Source organism: Protopterus annectens, chromosome 3.part0 (assembly GCF_019279795.1).
Source record: "Protopterus annectens isolate FY-2018-M chromosome 3.part0, PAN1.0, whole genome shotgun sequence".
In the NCBI taxonomy this organism is placed as follows: Eukaryota; Metazoa; Chordata; order Ceratodontiformes; family Protopteridae; genus Protopterus; species Protopterus annectens.
In genome coordinates, this window is record NC_056731.1 from 1,234,923,332 (window position 1) to 1,234,933,331 (window position 10,000).

Genomic DNA, 10,000 nt, shown 5'->3' on the forward strand with positions numbered 1-10,000 from the left:
GTCCTGAGTTCAAGTCTTGCAACGGCTGTTCATTTTGTTGCTAGACAGAACACAGACTTTTGGATACAGAGTGGTTAAGATAGTTTTGAGCATCTTTAAGTGGGTTTGCATGACGGTAAGCCCTGCTAATGTACGGTTAAATGAAAAGGTGCTTACACAGTGTAGGCTTTCCTTACCACTGTGAATATATGCTTAGCGTATTACATTTAAGCAATGCTTACTACTGCTAAACATAACTTAGCCTTGGTAACCAGTGATCACATTCCAGACTGATAAAATAGCAGGGTAATGAAATAGTTAATAAGTGTATTTAATTCCATGTACATAACATGCTTTTATATGCTGTCATTACAGTAGCAAGGGGTGTGAGTATACTGTAAGGGACACCTAAGTATATATGGCTAATACAACAATCTTTTCTATTTGTATGTGTTTCATACATGTGTAGTATCCCAGGATTTATGCAGTCACACTTTGATGCATTGTATCATTGCTTTACTGTTGTTAACAGATTGCAGATTGTATACAGACGTCTATCTCTCAAAACAGTCATCCTAATGCATAACCTGTTGGCTAGCTGATTTCTGACTGTCATCTGTACAGATGTGCAGATATCAGATATCCATCTTGGCTGCTTACAGGCAATCTATGCTTGACCGGCACTGACATGTCTGTCCAGCTGTGTTAGGAATGCCACAGCTAGGATACCCCACACTGTATGCACCACATGCCATGGATATCTCAAGTAGACTACCACAGTCAACAGATCATGCTTGGCTACAAGTCTCCAACCCAGACACTGGCCATGTTATGTAATATATGTTGTATTCATGTCAATTGGAGCACATCACTGGCCCTCTGCAAGAGAAAACCAGATGATTGGATGTTGCATTTAACTGTCACCCTGGGGATCACTCAAGTGGCATCAGTTGATAGATGGCCTGCTGACAAATGTCAGGTGGCATGATACCACTGTACCCACATCTCCTACTCTTCTCATCTCTCCATGGATATTATTATGGTACACACCTAGGAACACCTGCACCTATAGACCCCCATACTGACAAATTTGTCAGTTTGCATTACTTAGAATAATAGTGTCTGTGTGTTTGTAAACTTCTAGTTGATAATACCCCAAGGGCCTTCTCATCCACGACACCCCCCATTGCCATAGTTAGAAATGGCTGCTGCTATAATGGACACTAAATGTACCTTGTTACACTCTTAACCCTATGGGCTACCTGGAGCTTGCAGTGCCAGCATAACACTGTTGTACAAGTGGGTAGATAGGCATGGGTTACCCTCTGAGTCCTGGCAAGAGTGTGTGTATGTGTGCAAGTGTGTATATTTGTAGGATACAGCATTCTGAGGCCACATTCTCCAAATACAATACACCTTACCATACATTATAAGGGATAGTGATGTTGCTGAAATTAGGAGAGCCATGACAAACCCTCACCCTACTATCCCTGTGGCATGTGCAATAAATGCATATCCCTGTAGTAGCACTGATTAGATAGACAAGGGGTTGTATTGCAGTTCTGGTCAATGTGTGATTGTGGGTATGTCAGAGCATTATCATGGGTTTCAGTGAGTATAATATCCATTGTGGGGTGTGGGTGCTGGGTATACTGTCTTTACACCATGGTACCCTCAGTACATGTTCCAGGGTCCACTGTATGAGGACCACTGTCATCAGCAACCAAACATGGTAACTGATCACACTATCTAGCCCAATTATGCATGTGCTGTGTGCAAATTATCTGTAACAGAATGGACTCACTGACATGGTGGTTAGCACTGATAAATCCAGGTCTCTCATATGTGTCTATGACTGTGTAGTGTTTTTGTCAATGCATATATGACAGTATGTCATACTATGTATTGTTCATTAACACCCAGTACATCCCCCATTACCATGCTGTACAAGGCCTAATGATGTTCTTCACTTAATAAGAAACTCAGGACATACCTTATCCTAAAAGCTGTGTGGTGTGTGCAATTAAGGCCAAACACATTAGTAGCAATAAGTACCTAGGTAAGGGTTGTACTTTCAGCTTTGCCAAGTAAGTGTGTGTGTATGTGAAGGGATCTACTTCAGTTTGCAGAATATATATGTCCCAGGAGGTCATCTGTCTGAGAACTGACTGGCAAACACTAATATTTCAAAGGAATCATCTTGTGGAAATTCATTCCATCAAAACTAGTAGTAGATGTGTAAATGCCCTCTTCTCCACTGGGCAGCTGTACAGCAATACTGGAGTTGGCATATATAGTTGGGTGTGGATGTTGTGGGCACAGCCACCCTCATTGGGGTATTGTTGTGTGTATCCCCCCACTTAGTCTGTTGTAATACTGTACAGTTTATGTTAGCAGGTTAAGTAATTGTCAATCACACTATGTGTAGTCGTACACCACCCCACTCCCTCCAAAGTGGAGGGCCGTGCCACCCACACCAGCACACCTATGTTTTCCAACTCCAGGATTACACTACATTGGGGAAGAGGACATATATCCTGCCAGTACCATCGTCAATGACATTAAACTGGCAGACTGATTACTTACTGATGTGATGTTTTGACTATTTTGTCTTTGTGGAATTACATAGGCTAAAATGAGTTCACTGCAAAATTAAGTACATCCGTGTGTACAGTATTCTCTGTGTATTGCATCAACGCCAAAGCTTCTGTGTGTATGTGTGTGTATTATTCACAAACATTTGGTGTGTGCCACCCAGTACACTTAGCATTGTCCACTGTAGAAGGGCTGTTGACATCAGCCACCATGCGCTCACCTGTATACACCCCTCAGGCCTATCAGCCATGTGGCACATGCAGTAACTGTTATACAGATCTGTTACTTGTATTCAGCTGTACCCAGGATATGACACAGTCAATGTGTCAACACAGTGCAATATCCCTTGTAGGAAAAAAAAGCAGACCAATATCATCTGACACATAGACACCTACAACACAAACTGAATACATTATGGAGACCACAATCCATCAGTGTTAATAACAGCTATAATACATCATAGTTGGACAGCTACACATCCTGACATGTAAGCATTAAACTTTCCAGCTGAAAACATGTTACACAGCATTACGTTGCTAAACCTTAGTACATTCACCCTTTACATCAGAACCATATTAGCATGTCCCTGCATCAATGGTATGGATGACAGGGATGTGGCACAGATATCATCATATGCACAGGGCGTGTTGTGGGTTTGCCAGAGCCCTGTGTTGAGCCATTTTGTTGACATCATGTGCGTGTGTTAGGGGGTTTTATTATCAACTGGACTGTGCAGATGTGATGTGTGTAGATATGGAGGTACCCTAGCTGTGTTGGTGATGTGTGTGTGTGTGTGTGTGTGTGTGTGTGTGTGTGTGTGTGTGTGTGTGTGTGTGTGTGTATATGCACACAGTTCTACCATGTGGATGCCCTATACAGGGGTTTGTTGGACAGCTGCAGACTGCATATGGCAGGGTGTGCAGTTCAACATGTCCAGCCATGGACACGAGAACTGTGCCTGCCAGGAGTTCCACGAGTTCTAAGATGTATAAGCCCAGATATGATGACTAATGTCCACTGGATCCGGGTCCCTGTTGGAACTGGCCAGAACCATGTGCACGTGGCCAGCTGTATTGTGGTGTGGACAGCACCCCCCTGCAGTGCTGGTTTCGGTACTGCCACTACGGGAGCAGCTGTGACTTGTTGCATGTCCATGTAGATGTCCACCTGTTGGTGTTGCTTATGTACATCCACGTGGCTGTCTCACCAATCCCAACATATGCTCTAATACTGACATTGCACAATCGAGGATTCCCACCATCTCACCCAACCATCTATCCAGGAACTCTGCAAAAAAACGCTGGGCACCTGCAAGATCAAGGATGTTGTCAAGTACAGCAGAATGACTAGCCCTCTGGACCCTCAGACTCTGTCTGGTTTAACATTCCATACATGTCTGTGCCACCATGGTGGCCTGAAACATGCGTCTGGTGACACCTGCTGTGGCACTATTGCCAGGGGCATGATGGCCAGCAGCCCTCCTATGAGCACCCACGTATATCTGCCTGTGTAGGACCTTGCCAGTCATCTGGCTATGGCTGCTGTGTACAGATACACTTGCCATAGTACCACACTGTCCTGTCCCATGCCACCACCCACCAACTGTCCCTCATCTATGTCCACTGATGATGGGGTATGTATAGGCATTGTGACTGTGCATGGGGATAGGGTGGATAAAAGTGGGATGTCAACAGATGGCACAGCTTCAGCCCCTGACAACCCTACCTGTGCCTCAACATACCTATCATCATAGTCAGAGTCTCTATGGACACTAACATCAGTTTGTCTGCAGGAAGGACCCTCACCTACCTCGCCACCTGTGAGGGGGGAAACAAGAAATGTAATTTAAGACATGTACATCATTGCTTACCTCTTCACACACACACACACACACACACACACACACACACACACACACACACACACACACACACACACACACACACACTTACAGATGATGTGCCACAAAGATATTACACAGACCTCTCATTACCCAACAGTCAACATGCATGACATATGGCACTCAACAGCATGCACTGCAGCTATAATCAATCCTTGTTACCAACATTATCCGTCTCTGTGATGCATGAGTTGTGTTAGTAGGTGATGCCCTTTCCCCTGGAACACACTGCACTCATGTATATAGTATTGATGTGCACCTGTTCAGCACCCTGGCATGTACTGTGCACCATACCTCACGAGTTTACACACCATTGCTGAATGTGTGTATGCGTGGCAGTTATGTTTGTTCTGTTGCTCACATCCTCATGTGTTTGTCTGACACATACCTGGGATGATATGAGGACAGATGTCAATAGTGAATGCCTGACCTCTGATTTGCAGATCTCATCATCAGCAGTGCATGTATGAGCAATAAAATCCAAATACACTGGCAACCTTCAAAGCTTACTGTGGCTTTGAGGAGTGTACACACCCTCGTTGATATGCCAGCCTCTTCCATGATATGCAATGGGGCCACAATACTGCATATGTTAACATTACCCACACCTAATATGTGACATATGACCTGTACAATCAAATGCAGTATTAAACAAATGCGTTAGTTGTGTGGATGCTGATTGAGATGCATACAATATGTGGGGTTGCATAAGTGTGCACACCCTTAACATGATGGTTTGTTGCAGCGCCTGTTAAGTGAACTACAGCAGTCACTATTCCTGGAAAGGGTAAACTAGCATGGTGCATCTTCACTTGCCATTATTTGGCCACTCCGCCTTACAAAATTCCCCCAACACTGCCGATTTGCAAGGTCAGCTCATGTGCACAGCCCTTGGAGGTCACACAGTGCCTTCACTATTGCTGTGGAGTCAGGGTTACGTCTGGCACAATTCATGACCTTGACTGTGTTCAGATACAGCCATTCTTAGTGAGCTTTGGATGTATGCTTTAGTTCACTGTTGTGTTTCAGGATGACACTCCTCCCCATACTCAGCCTTATTGCAGATTCTTGACAACTATGGGCCACACATGAGTGCCATTTTGCAGTGTTCCAAATTCAGAACACGTCCTAGTTCCTCTTAATGAACAGCAAACCTAAAGGTGTACACTGGGACCAGCAAAGTAAAGCTGGGGATGGTGGGCCTGAGGAAGAGTGAAGTGTTGCTTGTGAACCACATATATCTTTATTAATACTGTCTGTAGGTTTCAGCCTTGGTCTCGGTACACCATTACACATTGTAACACATGCCTTTGGGAGACTTGATGTTATGCATATGCTACCTGTAGAGAGCCCTGGATGATGTTTCTTATGGAACAACTCTTCCATCTGATTACTCTAACCCATGGGCCACACTTATGCAGAGTGCAGGTGATTGTTGACACAGGTACTGCACAGGAAGTACTTGCTAGGCATTCCTGCAAGTCCTTCAGTGTTGCTGCATGTTTCTGGGCAGCCTCCATGACCAGTTTGCAACATCTGCTGTCATCTGTCTTGGATGGGCATCTGTTTATTTTCTACATTAATGTTGTTCCATGCTTCATAGTCACATACATGACTTGTCTGCACTGTTTGCCATGGTGTATGTAATGGTAAGGTAAGTCTTCATCTCCCACTCCTGAATGCTACCTTTTGGATATGGGATCCATTCCATGGTTTGTAAGATGTGTGCAAGCCATGGCTGCCTCTGTTGCAGGTGAGTGGGCAAATGTCATGGACATACTTCTTGGACAGCAGAACATTACTTGGTATGACATTGAGGCCCTGTACTTGATGGAAGGTACATACTCAAGAAGAGTGAATGCTGTCAGTACCTCAAAAGCTGCTTCCACAATATGTTATTTGGAGTGTGTGCACACATCCAGTGTTTGTTAAGGTATGTAGTCCCCATATTTGTTGTCCTAACATAGGATTCCATATTGCACATTCATTGCTCATGTTAGAATCACATTACAGGTTGAAAAAGGTGTGGAATGTGGTATTGTGATATGCCGTTGTGTAGATCTGTAACAGTTGTCATTGTAATAGTGGTGTATGCACTGTTGTAGCCACTGTATAAGGGTAATGTTTCTGCATGTCCCTACTGTAGGCCATTTGTCCCACCATTATGTTCATCTCTGTCCACACATGTTGCACTGACAGGTTGTTAGGTATACTGCAGGACTCTTACATACCCTTCAGATATGCCACCATGGTGACCACTGTGATGCAGCGCAGTTAACAGCAACAATATGTGAATATGTACAGCATGCATTATGGGTAGGTGTGTTAAATGTGTGCATGGCAAATACCATGGCCATAACATGGCCAGTGTATTGGCAAACCTGAACAAAACAACTTCATATTCACCAGCTACAGGCTGCTGTCCCAGTTGTATACCAGAGGGATCTACATAGTTGTGTGGAAGATGTAATGTCAGTAGCCACACCTGTGGCATTGGTACTGGGTGGGAACAGCATTTCAGTTCATCAACAGTACAAACCCACAATGCTAGAGATTATGCACATCTGTTCATTACTACAATGCAGCAACAGACTATATTATCTGACATATGCATGAAGATACTTCATGGGTGAAGATGGATAAGCAACAGTGATCTACTAATGTGCCCTGGGGACTTACCTGCATGCTCATCATCCATTGTGTGAGTAGCACCCACTTCCACAATGCTATCGTTAGGTTCCTGGCTTGGCAGGTGGGCGGGTGCCCCAAGGCTGATAAGGAGCTCCTCAGCATGTGTCAGTGTGGGCTGGATGACATGACCCCCACCTGTGGCTAGCTGTTCCCCCACTAACTGCAGCAGCATGCTGACGGGCATGGCAGATGAGATCAGTGCAATTCTGTTGCACCTGATTATAACTGCAGTTATGCAGGCTGACATTGTTTACCCTGTGGACTAGCTCATTCCACAGGGCAGTCCTCTCCCTGCAGATCATGGGCCATACGTACAAGGGTTCTGTGATTTTGCACAAGGAAGTTTGTTATTATATCATTCTCCTGGGGAGTATAAACAGGGAAACACTCAAAGGATATGGTACCTGGCAGACATAAACAGGAAAAAAAGGTTTGAGGACATCATACTGCAAAGATATAATAGTTGTTAATTGACATCTCTCTTTCCCCCCACCCTATCTGCAACAATAATCTGAACACACAAATCAATGGGTATGTTTATACCAAACCTACTGATGGGACATATATCCTATTGTGCAACATATATTGAAATGTGTTCTATTCATGTCCCATGTTGAAACACTATCACTGGTGGCCTGTTGCTTTCAATGTAACCTGCATGTCATTGTAATGGCCACTGTGGTTCCATATATGCATGTATTCTGTTTGCTATTCAACTGTTCCAAATCTGGTGTTTTGGGTTAACGGGAATATCTATGCATGCTGTTATAACTAATGCTGGATTGTGTTGACTATTACTAACCCACATATGCTCTAAAACTGCAACACAGTAGCATGTTTGGGAAGACTATTAACAGCATAACCACCGCTCCCACCTCATCTGGCCATGGCACCAGGCCACAGCATGTCTGGGACCACCCCGTGACCTTCTCATCTGCTGGTCCTGCACTATGTTTAGGTGGAACCACCTAAGGGGATGGTTCTCACTGCCTCGGGAGCAGGCACAGACAGGATCCTGTCACCTGAAGTTGGGTCCAGGGTCTGGTGCATAGGGAGTTCTGCAGAGACTTTGGGGGTCTGCTACACCGGCTTGAGGCCCTCATGGTGCAATTAGAGGGTCAGCCTGCCCCTCCTCCTCAGCCCCCAACACAGCCACCTTCAGGGCTGTGAAGGTGCAGTGGTGACTGCCCATGGGTGGGGACCTCAGTCCCACTGTTTCCATTTGGGGATCATGGGCGTCCAATTATCAAACACCACTCCCCGTCCAAGGTGTTTACCCCCCACATGTGTCATATACCACCCCTGTATGCTGTCTTGTCTGTCTTCCAATCCAACCTACCTCCCTAAATATACCCACTATCCTTCCCCAACATCCCACTCTCACCTTAACAAAAAAAGGGCAGTCATTTCCCCCCAAAAAATTCACACCATACATAACTGTCCATTTCACACCTGCTTACAACTGCTTACAGGTGCTTTAATCACTCTGTATCCAACGGCCCTTGTTCCGGCCAGCAAACTAATTATTAGCCCTTGCAAGTGTCTAACCCAGGACCCTACACACCATATACACAGTAATTTACCACTAAGCCATCTGACCTGCAGATATGTGTGATGCTTTCTCAGTATCATGCAGCACAGTCATTCAACAGTAGGGAAAATGTATTTTATATATATATATATATATATATATATATATATATATTTTACACACACACATATAATGTGTGTGTTTGTATATATGTAGACAAACATGTCTATATATATATATATATATATAAATATATATATATATATATATATATATGTGTGTGTGTGTGTGTGTGTGTGTGTGTGTGTGTGTGTGTGTGTGTGTGTGTATGTGTGTGTGTGTGTGTGTGTGTGTGTGTGTGTGTAGACATATATATATATATATATATATATATATATATATATATATATATATATATATATATATAGGGACAGAAGATGGTGGGTCTGAAACTCATATGTCTATCATGACTTCATTACTTCCACCTTCAGGTATTTGCCAGACTAATAGACATGTTTGGAGGAACAGAACAAACACTATGATAGCTTAAATCTTGACATTCTGTGCAGATCTGCACAGTTGACAGGTATGGCCTACTGCTCATAGGGGCAGATGCTATGTACATCATTACAGCAAGTCTTGGTGGCATATATAAATCTTTCAACATCATCTATCCTGTTATTACAGACCAAGTACTGCATTCAATTACATGCTGACATGTTTCACATACCTGTTTTATTATTGTGCTCTCTTCTGTGTACCACTTGTATGTCTTCCTTGTTTTTGTTTGTGGTATTTTTTGTTTTTTTAGTATTATTTTATTTATTTTTCTTATTTCTCTCTTTCTCTTGATGTCTCTCCACTACAGGGATTGAGCTGGTTTGAATAGGTTGCAACATTGGCTTTTGTAGGTGATGCTCATTATCAGGTGATGGCCTCTGCACCAGCTGGTGTTCCCCAATTGCTAATTGCATGCAGCCAGCTGTGTAGTACTTCCAATAACCAATGTCATAGCAACCCAGTGCTATAAATGACTACATCATGTGGGCATTGTCCCGTTACCTTCCTATATGGAATACATCCTTCCTGTGTGTGGGTAGCTTTGTTCTAGACAGCAGGAAGCAATATCTCTTACAACAGGTCTTGCGGACACAGGCCAACTACATGTTTGTATAAGGCTCCAGACCTAGGAACAGTGTGTGAGTATTGCTGTCATATGCATTGAATACTGTTGGTTTTACAGGGTTTGTGTGTACATGCTAGTTTTGCATGGCATGCAGTCTGTCTGCATAACTCTCAACTGT